Source organism: Schistocerca gregaria, chromosome 2 (genome assembly GCF_023897955.1).
Source record: "Schistocerca gregaria isolate iqSchGreg1 chromosome 2, iqSchGreg1.2, whole genome shotgun sequence".
Taxonomy (NCBI): Eukaryota; Metazoa; Arthropoda; class Insecta; order Orthoptera; family Acrididae; genus Schistocerca; species Schistocerca gregaria.
In genome coordinates this window covers 512,249,637-512,269,828 of record NC_064921.1, presented here as the reverse complement: position 1 = coordinate 512,269,828, position 20,192 = coordinate 512,249,637, and positions in this window count along the sequence as shown.

The following is a 20,192-nucleotide window of genomic DNA, read 5'->3' as shown; positions in this document are numbered from 1 at the left end:
CGCTGCATCGCTACCCGGCGATGGGTGTGCGGCTACTGGACTCCGAAGTCCAAACGGTGGGTAGCGTGCTCCCTGACTAATTGTTGCGTGTACTTATGGAACACAACCTACGACCAGCTTAGAGACAGAGACAGCTTAGAGACCTGACCATCATTTTGCAGGAGAATGCTCAAGCACGTACAGTGCAAGCTGTTACTGGTTGGTTTGACTTATGGGCTGCTAAGTGCTATGCCACCTACTACACTTCCCTGACTTAAGCCCTCGTATATTCAACTCGATTTCTAAACTGAAAGAAACACTTCACGGCATTCGCTACAGAACTGCTACAAATTCGTCGGGCAATAGACCGAGCCGCTCGAACTGCCAACACAACTAACTGGCACTACTAAGAGTATCCGACGACTTCCATATCGCTGGCAACGGATTATACACAATGCTGGTGACTGCACTACTGGCCATTAAAATTGCTGCACCACAAAGACGACGTGCTACAGACGCGAAATTTAACCGACAGGAAGAAGATGCTGTAATATGCAAATGATTACCTTTTCAGAGCATTCACACAAGGTTGGCGCCTTGGCGACACCAACAACGTTCTGACATGAGGAAAGTTTCCAACCGGTTTCTCATACACAAAAAGCAATTGACCGGCGTTCCCTGGTGAAACGTTGTTATGATACCTCGTGTAAGGAGGAGAAATGCGTATCACCACGTTTCCGACTTTGATAAAGTCTGATTGTAGCCTATCGCGATTGCGGTTTATCGTATCGAGACATCGCTGCTCGCGTTGGTCGAGATCCAATGACTGGAATCGGTGGGTTCAGGAGGGTAATACAGAACGCCGTGCTAGATCCCAACGACCTCGTATCACTAGCAGTCGAGATGACAGGCATCTTATCCGCATGACTATAACGGATCGTGCAGCCACGTCTCGATCCCTGAGTCAACAGATGGGGACGTTTGCAAGACAACAACCATCTGCACGAACAGTTCGACGAAGTTTGCAGCAGCATGGACTATCAGCTCGGAGACCATGGCTGCGGTTACCCTTGACACTGCATCACAGACAGGAGCGCCTGCGATGGTGTACTCAACAACGAACCTGGCTGCACGAATGGCAAAAGTCCTTTTTTCGGATGAATCCAGGTTCTGTTTACAGCATAATGATGGTCGCATCCGTGTTTGGCGATATTGGAAACGCGTATTCGTCATCGCCATATTGGCGTATCACCCGGCGTGATGGTGTAGAGTGCCATTGGTTACACGTCTCGGTCACCTCTTGTTCGCATTGACGGCACTTTGAACAGTGGACGTTACATTTCAGATGTGTTACGACCCATGGCTCTACCCTTCATTCGATCCCTGTGAAACCCTACATTTCAGCAGGATAATGCACGACCACATGTTGCATGTCCTATACGGGCCTTTTGAATACAGAAAATGTTCGACTGCTGTCCTGGCCAGCACATTCTCCAGATCTCTCACCAATTGAAAACGACTGGTCATTGGTGGCCGAGCAACTGGCTCGTCACAATACGCCAGTCACTACTCTTGATGAACTGTGGTATCGTGTTGAAGCTGCGTGGGCAGCTGTACCTGTACACGCCATCCAAGCTCTGTTTGACTCAATGCCCAGGGTATCAAGGCCGTTATTACGGCCAGAGGTGGTTGTTCTGGGTACTGATTTATCAGGACCTATGCACCCAAATTGCGTGTAAATGTAATCAACCGTCATTTCTAGTATAATATATTTGTCCAATGAAAACCCGTTTATCATTTGCATATCTTCTTGGTGTAGCAATTTTAAGGGCCAGTAGTGTACTTTGAAGGGCAGTAAAACTTTGAAACACCTATCTATTTTGTACGAGCTATAAACAAAAAGTTCCCACTATTAAAGTTCCAACCCTAGTATGTTTCGAATCTAGGACAGTAGCGTCTATCACAGGGGCAGACAAGAATTCTGCACGCTACTCCCGTACATTTCCCTCTCACCTGAGAGCACACTCCCTCCACTATAACACCACACTACCACACTGTCTGAGCAAGAGGAGGGTTAACCTGAGAACGCTTAGCAGTAGACGGAAATGCAGTCGCTCAAAGAACAACGAACAGCTTCCGTGTGCCTATTTTCAAATTTTTTCCACAAAATAAATTGCAAGCAAAGTCAATGTACACAATTATTTAATTATTTATATCCGGCAAAAACTAATGGTACATGGACAGAGGCAAACAGTTTTTGTTGCTAGAAATATTTGTATCACATCTGCAGCCTCATTGTAAAATTTTGCAGTACTCACAATAGTTTTAAAGTAAACGAATTTTTCTTTTAAATGAAAATAACATTGCAGGTAGATCAGCTCCACCTACGCATTCACAGCGGACTGTTCGTCTGAAACAGGAAATCGAAAAATCGTTCCAGGTACGGCCCTCGACTTCACCAACGCAGTGCGAGCTAATATGTAACGCCTGTATACTCTTCGTTCAATTTCATCAAAAGCTGATGAACCTGACGTTTTAATAAATTTACTATTCATACTACGAATTTCACCATGTGTTCGATATCTGCAAAATTTGTACAAAGTCCTTCTTGATGAACAAAACATTTACTCTCGCAAAAATCATTTGTTGATGGTCGCAACTTTTTGTTTTTTGTTCGTCAAATAAATCCTTAAATTCTGTATGCATGGTTTTGTAATACCATTCCCTAGGAAAATTACAGTGCCCCTCGATTATGCCACTGCACATATATATTGAGAATTCATAACTGTGATTCCCTTTCATTTTTAAAGGCTAGTGACGATAGATCGCTAGACTACCTCTTTTTGAGCAGCGGCCAATGGACCTTTGAAGTTTTCGTTATACCATGTGTAAATAGCTACGGATAAATAACACGGCCGCTACGATTCTGCCAATCTGGAGGAAGTCGTGGCTAGCGAAACATATCGCACGAAATGCCGATAGAAACAGCATAGCATCGCACAACTAACGCAATTGTCGCGCTGTACCGCGTGGTCCCGAGAAGAGCCGATGACAATCAAGACGGAACAAAAGAAGGCAATATGTGCCGAGTGGTGGCAAGACGGGCCCAGTCCCGGACTGTATGAATGCAGCACATTTTGTACGCATGAAATTTTGCAGCCCGTGGCCGACCCTGCTCTATTCGATCTAGTTGGTAGGTTGCATGAGTTCGTGTTCCCAACCTACAGACGTATCATGGACGCTCATATGAGACGCCATACACAAAATGCGAAATTGTGCTGCATACAAGGAATATATATGAGCGACTGTATTCACATACGTCATCAGTGGTATTACTTTATAGAATATATGTCCTGCAATAAATAAGGTTCTTTCTGCTTCTTCCCACTTGGGAATACGGAAGTTTTAAAGAAATTTTGACAACGTTGCCTATAACAGAGAAACTTCGTAAAATGTATATCTGACATTACAGGTAGGATCTTTGGTAATAGTACTCAACACTGTAATAGAACTTAGGGTGTCAAACGTCATATCCGTTGAACGGACAGTAACAATTAAATGTGCAGCTGACTTGGTTCAAATGGCTTTGAGCACTATGGTACTTAACATCTGTGGTCATCAGTCCCCTAGAACTTAGAACTACTTAAACCTAACTAACCTAAGGACATCACACACATCCATGCCCGAGGCAGGATTCAAACCTGCGACCGTAGTGGTCACGCGGTTCCAGACTGAAGCGCCTAGAACCGCACGGCCACACTTGCCGGCCAGCTGACATGATTTCGAAGGGTTCTTATCTTTTGCTAACCAGTTCGTAGGCATTCATTCACCTGTGCAGTCCCTTCACCATACTAAAAGGAGAAGCGAACAGGAGGAATAAAAGGAATAGTCATTGGAGGTACTGAATCTTGACTGCCGTTATTACACAGACTCAGTTATCGACTACCTGATCAGGGGAAAACAGTATAAAATATCTGAAATATTTTGGGTGACAGTTTCAGAGAACTGGTCACCAAACACACTGTTTTAGAAAGCATGGAACTTTGCAATGGGGGCAAGGGGGCAGTTTCGTAGGATATCTGTAGATTCTGGCTCACTTTTGCTAAATAGTCAAAAAAGAATGTATATTCTTAGAATTTATCTGCTTTTTTTCCTCCTGGGAAAAATTATACATAACCTACAGGAACACCCTACTATGCATACATAAAATTAGATAAATTTTCATTTTTTCATTGTTACGTTTCCCTGTTAAGAAAATCGGGTTTAATAAAAAAAGGGAAACGATCCTCATATCATAAAAATAAATTTTATTGGCCTAAAATTTCCCTAATTTTTTCTCCCTAGCAGCCATAAGATGGTTGGGAACTGTCTATTGTGCATGTTTTTCGAAATAAGACTTGACTACACTTCTACCACATTCACATGTAACTTTAATTTTGTGGTAGTTCGATTCACATTATTTACACATGATACCCATGTTTTCGATGCTTATTTTTATGAAATTCTTCAATATTTTTTATCCATACACTGACTACACGTCTTTAGTTGAAGGTATTACCCAGGGTTGATCGCAGTCCTCTGGTTTGGAGCAGAGTGGAAGGTCTAAACCAGCGGCTCAGACGGGTCTGCGATGGTGTCACATGCGAATTTCTCGACCTCCGCTATTGGGTACAGAATTATAGGGTCCCCAGCCCTTGTGATCAAAGACAATTTGCCTTATAAATTATCCACAATGTCCTCAGAGAACATTCGTCGTAGCAGATCATAGAAAAGGTTGATAAGATTTTAGTAAACTGCAGGAGCATCGAAAGAAAGTTCCCAGAATTAGTATCGTTTACTGAAGGTTGTAATGCACAAATAATATTAGGAACAGAAAACTGGTTGAAACCAGACGTTAACAATAACGAAATTCTAAGTTCAGATTGGAACATTTATCGTAAGGTTAGGTTAGTAAAGAGTGGTGGCAGCGTGTTTATTGCTATAAAGAATTCGATAAAATCTAGCGAGGTTATCACGGATTCCGAATGTGAATAAATATGAGAAGTTAAGCATCAAAGATAGGTGAGAATCACACCAGAGGACAGTTTGTGAACCCATATCCCCTAGAAGACACGAAGAAGCTGATTGATGAAAGTCTGGAGGAGACCCCCAGGCGGGTGGCGCCCATTCAGGCAGTGGTAGCATCAGATCTAGGAGCAGCCAATACACATAGCATTGTCCTAACCACAGCGGAATTTCACAGGTTGCTTGCTGGCCCATGTGACCACAGTTGTGAAGTCTGGCCTCGTCCTTCCGTGACGAAATTTGATGGCCCAAGAAAGTTATTTCAGGTTGACCAAACTCATACTTTTAAATATTCAGATTGTTACTGTTTGCGGCCAGGCGCTCAAAGACGTGCTTCAGATGACACTCGTGCTCCCCCAGTGCTTCCAAAAAGACGAGAGTATCGTCCAAGTACGCTGCTGATAAGTCTGTAAATTACGTAAATATTGCATAGTATTTCATACATTTTTATTTCTATGCCTATATAGACTCATTACACAATATTTCTGTTAGTTCAGCCCAACTCGCAGTAGATGAAGTCTGCTACACTTATGATGTAACTCCAAGCGTTGCCTAATTGGTTTGTATATGGTGGACAAGGAGTTCGTGAGGGTGAGTGGCTCGTCACGATGTGTAACAGTGCCTGATTTGTGACGGTATGCCATACCTGTACGACTGACAAAAAAGCGTTAAAATAGCGTTTTAAAACATCCAAATTTAAAAAAATCAACTCCCCCTCCCCATAATGTCACAGTACTGTCACCTCTTTTTTAGCAGATAGGTAAACATACTCTGCACAGGCTAGAGCCAGAATGATGATGATACTGGAAAATGAGATCCTGTCAGCATGATTTTGTGGTGTTACCTGATAAGATACTGTTCAATGTGTTGAAGAGTTTGTTCTGTATTAATGTTCCCCATCTGCACATTTATAATCTCGTCCAAAGAACTGAGTAAGATGGCGTCCAAGGTATTGATTGGGCTGGTAAGGTCCTTATAGGGTAATATGTCAACAGGATTGTTAGGCAAGTGTAATGGTGGGTAGGAGAGGTTCCGGACCCTAGCCCCAGTCACTGTCGCCAGCAACCGAAAACTTGATCCAAAAATGTCACCGTTCTCACCATTTCATAGTATTTTGTTGCCCCGCAGCTCTAAGTGTTCTTCATCTTTCGATCGCCTTGCTCACAGCAGTTTGCGATAACTACCACTGGACGATACACACTTTTGCTCCTATCCCTTCGAGAAATAGCTCTATCTCACACATTTCTATGTCAGTCTGAGTCGTCATGGATGGCCATATCGCGATCTCCTCCTTTGGCAGTGCCGCAGATTTTGCTGTCGTTAATACATGAATTTGCACTCCTCGACCTTTAACCATACAGCAATGTGTGTATAGCTTGCTCAGGTGCACTCTTTACCATCTTCCTGTTACCATCCCCTCCTCCCATTCTGAGGCTAATGATGGTAACAGTAGTAACGAATTTGATGCACCCCAAAAATAAACAGATGTGTCTGACATGTAAAGCCGTTGTACGTGTCAACAGCTTCATCTTAACACTCGTTGGAGAGGACATTTCAGTTACTCGATACTGACCTTGATACTGGGCTATGAATTTCTTTGCTTTTCCTTTTCGGATGTACAGGCATGTTAACATCATCAACTACCCTACATGGTACTCAGGTAACTTGACAATGCATTTTCCGATACGCTTCTGATGTTCAAGAGCCTTTTCATTGGAATTTTGTATGTGCTTCTGTACTTTTTGTAACTCCCTCATGAAATTCAGCACCAGCACTCCATTCTCTACTATTCTAGGTTTGATAATCTCAAACAGTGATGGCATTTTCAGGACATATAATTCTCCATATTGTGGAAGGTCTGTGTTTCCAAGTATTTTAAAACTAAATGGCAACAACATATGGCAACAGCGTATACTAATAATTTGAGAGCTATTTACATAGTGGCATAAAATTTTTTCCTCTTGTCCGATACATCAATGCATTCTTCTGCTCGTCAGCAGATCTAATGCATTTGTCCTTACCTTATGAATACTTAATGAATGAAACAGCTGCTTCATGAAATTGATGTCCTGCTTCATAATTAAAGTTTCAGCAATACTGAACCTCAGCAACCAAATATTCGCCATCACCTTTGCCATTGTGTTGGTTTGCAGATTCTGAATAGCTATTATTCATATGTACGTTGCGAATGGTGTATTGTGATGAGGATATATCTGTTCCCCACAAATGTTTCTAAAAAACAGACCTAGGACATCAATACCAATCATTTCAAAACGCTTACTAGCTTTCGGCGATCTTCGCAGTGGAATAAGCTGATATCTCAATCCAGCATGTTGTTCACGTGGTACACAGTATTTCACATACTGTTCTCCATCCTGTTTACACGTAATACTCAACTACACACTACTCTGTTGTTGTTCGACCTTCGTGGCTAGATAACACGTGATCATCTGCCTTTTCTTTTAACCGTTCCTACTGTAGTGTGACTGGAACTGCAACAGATACACAGCTTTGCTATCTTGCATAACACACTGTAATGCATAGTGAACTGTCTGCGTTACAAATAGTTTTCAGTCCTCATCGCCAGCTTATGCTTTTTGCCACTCCACAAAGGAGCACATGCTCTTTGAAACAATGACTATGTTTATCTGCACTCCTGCGAATTTTGTCTGATTTATGAATTTATTCAAAACTGGATTCACTTAGCGTAAGTGCACAATACTTTAATCTGTTAGATGGATCCTTCAGCCCCAATAAACTTTTCACTGCTGTGTGATCCATAATCACGTTAAATTTCTTACCATACAAATAACATAATAAGTATGTGATGCCATATATGATGCTCAAAATTTGCTTCTCTGTGGTGCAATAGTTCCCCAACTTTATTGGACTGATGCAATGCGTAGATGAGCAAATGTTCCCTCCCCTCTTTTTCTTGACCCAGCACACAGTCCAGTCTCACAAAATAGTACTAATTCCTTTTAATAATTTAGAAAGGCCGATACTGGAATACTATTCAATGATTCTTTCAGTTTTCCAAATGCATCTTCATATCCTGATGACCAATGGAACTTAACGTTTTTTTTTTTCAATAAAAGTGTAAGTAGTCATGCAAGCCTTGGGACAAATTGTGTATAATATTTGCTAATCCTAAAAATGAGTGCAACTTCTTTCTTGTCTGAGCCAGTGGAAAATTTTGCATGGCCTTTGAGAATACAGGGTCTGTCTGCATCCCATCACAACTAATTACATGTCCTAAATAATGCACCTCCTGTACTGCAAAACAGCATTTTTCTATACTAAGAGTCAATTCAGCTCAACATTGAGAGGTGGCACATCATTCTCTCCCTTTAAAGCACTGTCAGTCCGATTAACATTCATATTTTAGGTTATGATCTCGGTGGTTTATGACTTTTTTACGTGAGGAAACTGTGCGCAGAATATTCATACATCTGCATTTGCAGTCCGTAGAGAAGGCGTATGCGAGGGGCCAGAATAGAGGAAACAGATGGATTGCAGCCCATAAATGCTGAGTCCAGCGTCCTAGCTGGGCGAGAGATTCTGGGAAGCAGCGCTCTGTGGATTGTACCTGCACAGGAATATCAGGCCCTGGCATTCCTGTCTTTCCACTTAGGATCGGAGCAAGAGGGTACTGATTCGCATGTACTGACCTGGCCAGCCTGAAGGTGGCCAGTTGGGAGAAAGTGGGTGGAGAAAGCCATTTAAGAGAGACTCCTGTTATCTGAACTTTTGTGTAAACATTGGGAAGGTCATAAAACATCAAGCATTCTCATGTTAGAAGCTGGGATGACACAGGCAGACCGGTTGGTGCATGTGTTTGGTGGAGGAAAGACTGTAACTCCTCTGACGCCAGGAAGTCGCCAGGTTATTTTAGCGAGCAGCAAAAACATATATTACACAGGCATGACTGTCTGGGAAGCATAACAGCCTTCTTTCAGAAACTGGAAATGGTTGGCCTGGAAAGATTAGATCGCTCCTTAAATGAGGGGCTGTGGTCCCATCTAGACTGACGTTTTTTTTATCGAAACATGGGCATGCTTACCGTGAGAGCGACGCCTCCATACTCTAAAATCTTCTTTTTTCAGACCAGAAAGTTTTTGAATCGCTGTAGGCTCCTCTCAGGATATGCGAAGCTGAGGCTCATTCGCCCAGCGTGGGAACCCCGGTGCTGTGTCTGTATTGGCTACCAGGTCAACAGAACAGTCAAGAGGGGAGATTCAGTGAGTAGAGGAGAGTTCGATTGTTTTGTACAATGTGGAGGCGGTTTCGTTTATGCAAATCCGTCTTCCGTACCGAGGCTTGGTGGAAGGCGGCTATGATTCTTTGCTCTCTTCACCTTCTGGTCCTCCCCTGGTGAAGAACTTCAGGTCTTTCCCTAGTGAGTGAGACTGATGGTCTTTAACTTGTGGTGGACTAAAAGAGCCAGTGGCAGTTTCCAACTGCACCGATAGTGGAAATGCATATCATGTAGGACATATCGTGTGTCGTGAGGGTGAACATATTTCTCCTGAGTTTGCTGTCTAAGGTTTGACAACTCCAGCGTGCATCGTCGCGCCTGTGAGTCAAATTGGTTTGGTCAGACCAGCGAACGTGTGCACCTCACTCTGAAAACTGCCGGAATTTCAGGGCCCTGGTAGGAAAGTTTCCCGCGTTCTAATAACCATATCGTCAGCCCGCGTCGTCTGCAAGTTTTCGTTTACATGTCAGAACATTACAGCTGCCACAGAGCGCCGTTTTCTGCTGCCACATGAATCAAGATGAACGGGTAAGGTATTTCTGCACTGGCATGTGGTTGTCAAATGATATTCACAGCTCCCTGTTCTCCAGTGAACCGTAATTTGTGGTGTACTTGGTTGTAGTTGATTCCATTTGAATAAAATTAGGTCTCACAGTGAATACATGTAAACAAAGTCAGATTGTGTTGTAAAAGGGATTAATTCACATGTGTATTTGAATAGATTCCACTGCAATGAATGCTTCGCCAGTCAAGCACCATCCCCTTTCTTATTTGTGTTTGTCGTTTTTCTGTAAGATTTATGAGCTCATTGCAGTTATAAAAGAATTAATAAAAACTCATCACTTTTGTAGACTTAAATACGCCACTATTCTCATTCATACTCCCTCAGCTATTCACTGCATTTATTTTATTGTGATGATACATGGGTACACCAGTGATTCAAGTTTTAGTCTTGTAAGATTAGTTAATCTGATTATTAATTTGCGTTCTAATAGTAACTCCAGACATAGGCAACAAAAGTGCCATGAGTAAATTCACTAATTTCATCTGTAAAAATTAAGGATGTAACTCACGATTTGAAGAGTATTGAGAAGATGATACTTTCCTTTATGTAAAGATAGTAACATTTAGCATCACTTGTACATATGATTATGATTAGAGCAAGTGATGGCTTGCAACATAACCTCTTAAAAACCTCCCTTAATTGTCTCACATGCTCTTCCATATCTTTCACAAAAACAATTATGTCCTTCAAATGCACTATAAGTTTTCCTAATTCTGATGCTCTCCGCACTCTGCCCAACAAATGCTGAAATATGTGTGGCATATTCTTCAATCGGAACAGCATGTGTCAGCATTGGCAGTCTCCTCAATGAACAATAAATGCCGTTTTGGTCTGGTCTCTAGTGCTACTTCTAACCAATGATGGCCACTCTGCAGGTCTAGGGTGTAAAGTACCTATACTGCCCCAAATTTTGCATAGTTCCTTTTTTATTTGGGAATGGATATGCGGCGATTGACATGCCTGTAGTCACGGCAAAATCGATATGCCTTAGTTCCATCACCACTCTTCTTCATTATTATCTTCACCTATGTCCGACCCCCGGTAGCTGAATGGTCAGCGTCACGGATTGTCAATCCTCTGGGCCCGCGTTCGATTCCCGGCTGGGTCTGGGAATTTTCTCCGCCCAGGGACTTGGTGTTGTGCTGTCCTCATCATCATCCTATCATCCTCATCGACTGCAGGTCGCCGAGGTGGCGTCAAATTGAAAGACCGGCACCCGGCCAACGGTCTGCCTGACGGCGGCCCCTAGTCATACGATTATAAAATAAATCACCTATGTCCTAAAGGGACGGCAATTTCTTCAGTAATGCCAATTCATAACTGCTGATTAATAAACCTGTCTATCATCAGTTGTAGTTGATGAGTACCCAGAATGGCTTATGGTACACAGGTGACTTATTCCTAGTTGGGAGTCTGGCAAACGATTCACAAGGATTAAATAGGTCTCTAATTCCAGTACCAATCCCTCCATCGCTAATTTCTCTGCCCTTTCTAAACGTTTTACTTTCTCCTGTAGCTTGCTTAATGTCCCTATAATCTTCACCTAAAATTTCCAACTTAGCAACCAACAACATTTTAGACAAATTCGTATGTCCAATCTCAAAATTCTCTATACCATCAGCCACTACCTGCCCACTGTCTATTTCCCATATGCTTACAATATTCGTGTTCAGACGGCATAGTTCTTTATCTAATATGTTTTCTCCCAGCGGCTCAAACGCAAATAACACATTTACGGCAGATCCACTCCAATGCCCACGCAAAGCAATTTCTCAGGTACTCCTGGTACATCACGCATTTTTCACAACCTGTACCAGAAGTAGTTCTCCCATATGTAACAACTGTTGAAATCTGCCCAACAACTAGCTTCGTGCCTGTCTACAAGTTTTGCATAAACGACAACACTTTCCCTCCTGACTTACAGGATCAAGTAGAAACAGACCTAGTGGCACTAATACCTGGGATGTGTGCTGATAAATTGGATGAGGCTCTGTCTTTCTTTCAAAGGGTCTAACTGCTTATGCAGGTCTATATTATCTACCTACAATGAGCCACTTGATCTAATAGAAACCATCTATTTCGTTGATTTACTCGTTGTAAAGCCTGTATCTAACAACAGGACAAAATATAACTGGGCAAACACAGGAAGACACTTAATCTTCTCAACATTGCCACAATTTTTAGAATTATTTAATTACTCTGCTTGAGTGCCAACCACGTGCACTTTTTGCATTGTCTGGCTTAGTGCTCAGGTCTGCTACATTTAAAACAAACTGCATGTAACGGATGCACACATGGAGCACTACGCCCCAGCGTGTTACATTCTGTACATCTAACTGGGCACATGATCACATGCGCCTCTCTCGTGTTCCCTCTGAATTCGCCCAAAACTATACTTGAGTCAAGTTTCACAAACCCCACTTTTAAGCCCACTCTCTAGTGTGTGTGTGTGTGTGTGTGTGTGTGTGTGTGTGTGTGTGTGTGTGTGTGTGTGCTACACCACTGCGAGTCACATGGATGTAGGGCAGAAAAAAGCTTGTCTACATACACTCACAAATGAATGGTCGCGGACTGGGTACCATATGTTGTCCCACAATACTTAAACCCACACAATATCACTATATCACAATGAAGTGACACCACTGAATGTGTAGCTCAGAGTTTCCATTTTGTTTGAAACTGTTAGTTAGCGTTTCCTTGCACAACAATTTCAGCATTAACTGTTCTTTGTCGAGGACAACAGTATGAGGAGTAAGTAAACTTGAATACAGAATGCCTTAACAGTTTCAAAAATAATAATACTCGCCCTTGATAAAAAGTTGTGGTGAATATGTTGCGTATAGCCTTATGTAATCTTACGATGTATTAGTAACAGCAAAAGTATACACACACACATATACACACCTAAACACAAGAGAAAAAAATTACTAGATTGGCGCTCATACTGTGTGGCCAGAAACACGTGTGTCGTACAAGACACAACATTTGTATTTTATTGTAATTTGTGTTGTATTTATGAACGCCATTGGCTACAACAATGAGGGTACAAACTAATCGGCAACACAATAATCTGAGAGAAGCTGTTGTTAATAAGATTCTGAGCAACACCATAAAACTGCGTAAAATCTAAGGTAAGGATACGGTAGCAAGAAACCACCGGCTTCAAGAGTAAAAGTAATAAGTGTGTTTGGTGGCATGCGATAAGTGAAATTTCGGTTTTGTATTTTAAATATTGCATCTTGTTAATAGAGAATTGGCAACGCTTTGTGGGAAATTTACTTTTGTAGTCTATCAGCAGAGAGTAGGAAGTAGCAGTGGAAGTGATTATTATTATTTAGATTATTGTGCTGTTTTCAGTGTGTTATTATTTCTTGTGTTTCGCATTTTTGTTTGTATATTGCGGTTAGTGAGCTTAGGTATTCAACACGGGTAGGCGTAAAAAAAAAAAAAAAAAAAAAAAACAGAGATTAGAGGGCGATAACCTGAAGGAGTTGGATGAAACTGACAACATTCGTGAGTTGGCTTATACCGAAACAGAGAACAACAGCTCAGAATTCCAGACTTTGGAAACCGAGAAAGGTAATCAGATCTCTGGTCTTAGTTTGGGAACACTTGAACAACAAACAAGTGCCAGATCAGCTGACGCTATTACTAGTACTGCACAAGCTGTAGCGACAAATGAGGTGCATTAACTTACGGCGACAGAAAGCGATTTCCTTTCTCTGTTGCTACAGAAGCTAGACCTGAGAGAGAGTACAAAGGAACGAGAGAGGATTAAGGAAAAGGAACGAGAGAAAAGGGAAAAGGCAAGGGTAAAGGAGCGAGAGGAAGGTGAAAAAACAGACGATCTCGAAAGACGTAACAGGCTGATCGAACAACTAAACAAGGTTCTCGATGCTCGTGATGAATGTATCGTGTACCACATAAAGGAGGAAATGAGTAGCATACGAACACAAATGGGAGGGATAGTTACTCAAAATAAGAATTTGCTTAGTAAAGTGAGTGAACTGGATTCACAAATAAACAGACTAAAAGAAGCTTACCAAACACATGAAGGCAAGTAAAAAAATTACTAGCACTATGGACGATGTGTCCAGTATTCTCCACAAGAAAGTAGAAATCGAAGTTGCCGTGACACTGTAACGTTTGAATATTGCAGTAAATCGTGAGAAAGATGACCTCAATGCACGACTGCACGTGAAACACAGCAGCGTACGACTATGGGAAGCCGTGAGACTAACGAGAACACATTTCGTGAAGCTAATGAAACCCCAAATACTAATTATCAGTACGGTAACAGCCCCATTAACACTATATGTTACGAGTTTTTAAACCTCAATCAAGCTCGCAGGAACAGCCCGAGCAGTGACGAGCGCATTGTTGGCGCCACAGCTCCTGACGTTGCAGTGCCAACCTTGGCGATATAAAGCTCGAAGAGTCGCTTATAAAACATGGACAATTTCAGACGATCTCGGAAGTGAAAAAGACGGTACATCCCTTAGTTTTCACTGAGAGTTGAGAAATGTACTGCCTGCTTCTTGGTCAGAGAGGCAAAAGATTCAGTTTGTGAATTCTTTCATAACTGGCGATGCAGCATTGTTGGTGATGGAATTCGCCGACACCTATCACAACTTGTCAGCCTTCAAAAAGTTATTTCAATCCCGCTTCTGGTCGAAGTGTGTCCAAGAAGGCTTAAGGAGGAAGGTTTACAATCCCAAACCATATAATCTCAGACAGGTAACCCTACGCATATATTTGAAAAGTACTTAAATAGCACTTGGTATTGGGATGAGCCAATGTCTACAAGAGATGTACTGCGAATACTGCCACTAGTGACAAACTTTTCCGTGTCCCTGATAAGGACCTAGAACAGCTTATGGCCATTGCTGACTCACTGGACCTCGTACAGAAGAATGCAATGCAAGTCAGACAGGGAACCGTCACAATGGAAACAGTCCAAGAAAAAACGACCCCCAAAGAGACAAAAATTTCTGTACCTGATCCAATGGTAACTACCAAAACGGACACGGAAGTGAAGGTAGTTACGGAAATAATAATAATTCCAATCGGAATAACAAATTTAATAGAAAAAGGAGAAATGAATGGGGCTATAATGCCTCGTTTCAACGCGAGGGAGAGCAATGAACAAGGGCAACAGACAGGGCCAGCAAACTGGAATTCAAACCAAATATCACAGGGTAAGGACCATCCTGTGAATGACATTAATGTTATATCAATGCCAGCTTCTAATCAACAGCCACAGTGGATACCTCCACGGAATGAGGTGCCGCAACAGTTGCACCAGTCTCATAGTATCAGAATAGTAGAAATGGTGGATTACCCACAACCAAGTACATTGCAACTGTCAGTCTCTACACGACGAATGTAAGCCTTCCACATGTGGTCATGGGGGCACGAATTGGGGACAATCGAGACGTAAATGTATCCATGCTCAGGTACAACGAAGCGTTGGCTCTGAAAGGAGAACTCTGAGCTGATCTGAGAAAATGCGCTCAGTGAAATACGCAGTTGGTACAAGCCGAAATCAAGGGAAACATACACGGCATGTCTATAAAAGTAATTATTGATATGGACGCCATCGTACCCGTTATGAACTACGACCTATTCAAGTGCATCAGTAAGGTGAATAAGTTGTCAACATTGCTAGTTCAAAATTGTAAAATTTTAGGAGCCATACGTGGACGTACGCCGCAAATTCAGAGTCAGGTACAGGCCTTCATTCAAGTGGGAAATGAAGCGATAAAATACTCATTCCTCATTGTGAAAAATTTTCCGGGTTTTTGTATGATACGATGGGAATTTTTAAGAGAAAGGGATGCGGAGGTCGACCTTTCTCGTGCTTTGTGCTCACTTACGAATGAAGGAAGGTTAGTCGAATGGACAAAAAAACATCTGCTTTGTATGGACATTATTGCAGGAGATTGAAGGTAACCTATGTGAAACCGTAACTACTACACACGGCCAGTGACTATGCTCGGAAAAACTACCAGTGTGTAACTGAAAACGGCGAAAGTGAGGCTTACTCCATAAGAAAAAAACATCGATGCAAAGGTCACGGAATTTAGCTACCTCGATGATAATCAGCGGCAACAACTCGAACATTGAAGCAGTATGCATTGGTATTCTCCGTAAAACCAGGGATACCTTTCGGATATGCAAGTCAAACCTCATAAGACCCACTGTTGTGCTACCTGTTTGGTACCATGGAGTAAAAAGAAAGCAGTGCCTAAAGAGATACAACGTATGATTAAAAGGGAGATAATAGAGACTTACTTCTCTACCTATAGCTGCCTGTTACTCACGTCCCCTAAATCTGATGGTAGCTTACGCCTCATGCTTGATGCACGTGATATCAATAAGATTATCGTACCAGTGCAAACCCAACCTGTAAATGTGGAAGAGCAGATACTAAACTTTCAAAGAGTACGGTATTTAACGAGCTTTGACTTAAAAGGCTCTTACTGGCAGGTCTTACTATCTGAAATTTGTAGGAAGTATACAGCCTTTATTTTTGGTGGTCGAAGTTATCAATTTAGAGTGTTACCCTTCGAGCTCAGTGTGAGGGCCGGAATGTTCATTGCAACCTTAGATACAGTCATAAATCCTGACTTGCTAAATAAGGTAATGCTCTATGTTGATGAATTACTTATAGGTACAAGGTCATGGCCAGAACATTCGGAACTTATAGATTGTGTTCTAAACAGATTGCTACTGGGGTGTCACAGTAAAGTTAAAAAAGGCGAAGTTTGGCCAGGAGGAAATAAAGTTGTTGGGTCATCTTAAGCTTGATATGATACGAGATTCACCTTACTCATGCACAAAGATGCAGTTAAAAGCTTTCTTAGGCCTGGCGCCATTTCTTAGGCGTTTTGTGCTTGTACATAAGATGAACAATGATGCAATGTTAAGCCTGCTAAGAAAGAACACACCTTGGTTTTTCTCTGGGGAGTGCAGGACAGCCTTCAATAGAATCAAAGAGCCTCTCGTCAATTCTGAACTACTATACCATTCAGAAATAATGAAAGCCTATTCTCTAGTGACAGATGCTTCGACCTGTCGTTAGGAGCGTGTTTGTTCCAAGTCGACCAAACCTCAGGACAAACTGAAGTTAAAATTATTGGGTTTGCACGTTTTCTGTTATCCGGTTGTGAACGAGCATATTCTGCAGCAGAACTGGAAATACTGGCTGTGGTTTTGGCACTACAGAAGTACTATGATTATGTTTATAGTAAACACGTAGTGGTCTTCTGTATCCATCAAGTCCTGAGTTTTACCCTGTCAGGCAGATTGTTAGATACCAGGCTAATATGGTGGGTACTAGCTTTTCAGGATTCTGGATGCTTTGTCGTTTTTGCCACAAAGAGTACCCAAATTTACAGAATTTGTTGAGCAGTGAGCTGAATAATAAGGTTATGTTGAACTAAGATGGGAGTTGGAGACAAGCACTTCTGAGGATGTGTAAAAACATGAAGGACCTACAACATGCAGATCCCTACTCGAAGGTAAAAGCTCTGTTAAAAAGTAATCCACAAAGTGGTATTAGAAAGAAAGACAAATAGCAGAATGATGTTTTATTCCACAGGTACCACCCTGATACAGAGTATTGATGTGCATGTATCACAGCAGAGAGTATAGATAATGTTATTTAGTACACACATCACAGCTGAGGTCACTTCGGCATAAAAAAAAAATTGGAAATAAAGTAGCTACCTATTGTTATTTTCCCAATTTGCATGAATGTGTTACGAAGTTAATAAGAACATGTCTCGTTTGACAAAGGGTAAAGCCAAGAAACTGTAGTACTTTTAATGAAATACATGCTATTATACCATAACAACTACTACAATCAGCAGCTGTCGATGTGATGGGAACCTTACCTACAGCTAGGGGCGCACTAAGAACCAGGTATCTATTTATGATGTTTTCTCCAAGTACAGAAGACTCTACCCTACCAGAAATTCTACGACCACTACCAATGTAAGAAAATTAGTGAGTACATCGGACACAAGTGGGGAAATCATTCATCTGACATACAATGCTGCTTACTTTAAAAGGAGTAAATGGCAGACCTTTATAAAGGAAAAAGGTGTTAAACATTTTGATATCCATGTTACACCCCAGAGCGAAACCGTTTAAAAGAATCCTTCGTGAACCGCTTAACAAGAACTTACTCAACAACACAGCATACTAAATTGGTGCAGTATGTCCCTCTATTTGAGAATATTGACAGTAACTTACCCCATGAGTCGCCAGGGTTCACACCCACTGAGCTGATGTCATCAGAGGTTGAATGTAATGAATGCTCAAAACCATTACCGCAAATACCGAGAAAGGTGGTGAGGGAAGATAAAATTAAGCAAGCTGTCTATAAGCAGACAGGCTCAAATTACGAGCCATAAACATAATAAGCAGCAGGGCTCGCGTGAGTACCAAGAAGGCAATCTGGTCTTCCATATAGTATATAGCATAAAGAAAATTAATGAAATGTGTCACTTGTATATAGGGTCACTTTTAATTATGAAAATATCTTATGAAGGTTTTTCCCTTCTATCTAATCCATGTACACTAAAGGTGAAAGGTGCATTCATTCCAGATGAAGCTTTCTTCATGTAACAGTGAAGCTTGACAGGATGCGGCCATGTCCTGTGTATAAATATCACGTTATGACATTTGGCTGCGGAAAGACTCTGTATGAGTGATTGTAAAACCAAAAGAATTTTTTAGTCCAGCTGACCTATAGTCAACTTTTAGATGCGGAGGGATGCTTAGTTACTTTCTGAAGTGGTCAAAAGTAACGGTAAACAACATATGGCAACCGGAAAAATGTGACACTCAGATGTAAGTTACATTCTGTGTGTGCAAATGATCTTTAAAGAACATAATGCACATAGTGTTTCTTTTCATCATGAACGATGTACGAACTTAATGGTGTAAAGTATGGAAGAAACTGAGCGTGAAACTGTGCTACGACTACAAGAATGCTCTGTGCGAGTTACTAGAGTGTGAGTGACGCTAAGGAGTATAAACTGAGTAATCACAACAAATGTGTGACTGATGCATCAACCAGTGATATTCAGATCGTAATTCATGAGTTTATTTAGGTTAAACGTCCCTTCTAACGTCTATAGATATGTACTGTGTAAATAAAAACTGGGCATATGCTATACGATTTAAGACAGACTGTGTTTATTCGGCAAGCAGCCACTAACAGTTTAAATCGTGACATTTGAACGTTGCGACGCCAGGTGTGCCAATTTTGAGCTCGGAAAGAGCGCTACAAACCCGTTTCGACTATAATAAACGCTCACCATAGTCTATACAGAGAGTGCGGGCCAGTGAAGTGCAGTTGCAGGTAAGAAAGTAACGCTCACTGTACGTCAATTAAAACAGTTAATGCATACAAACCAGAAAGGTACGAAACGCTGGACTGAGTAACTGCTTCACACTACATACAAAAAAGTCACCCACACACACTAGAATAACTACTAGATGAGTGGAAACTAATAATCATTCTTTTCAGCCAAATCAACAGTACTGAAAACAGTATTAATGCACTACTAACTGATGAGTTTTTAACTAACAACCAATGGAATAGTATGTAACTAACAATGCTTAGTGAACTGATTAGTAGATACAGTTCAAACCCAATACAAATGCAAAATTATGTATTTGAAAAACGATGTATTAACGGATTAATTTTTAAGTGGTTAAAACAAATTCGATTACGAACCTACAACTGATGTAAGAGTGCTCACATAACAAAGCGTTATGAACTTGACTTTTTGTCTTTACGAATAAATGTAAATGTCGTGTAACTAGGGCCTCCCATCGGATAGACCATTCGCCGGGTGCCAGGTTTTTACGAGTGCATTGTGACAAACTGTGATGTGACTTATTAACGGACAGTACGGGTGAAATGCCTGTCCACAAAATTTTATGTAATTTTAGCCCAGTCATTCCAGAGGCCCACTGTACTAGTTCTCTGCGAAAGAGAAACATTTATTAGTGGCTGACATGAAATGTTTAAACGAGCTGTTATTTTGTGTGCAAGAAGTATGTAAAAATATTAATTATCTCACTGTGATGTATATGAAAGTCAGTATCGATATTGCAGGATAATCTATGTTTTGAGAAAAATGAAAACAATGAAACAGATTTCCATAATTATTTTACTCTCGCTCTGATCTCCATATGAGAAAGATGTAGATGGAGATGTATGTATCTTGTAATGCATGTTATTTATAACCAAAACATTTAATTTAGTGACTATAGCAGCCCTACATGGGAGAAAATTTAATTATACTT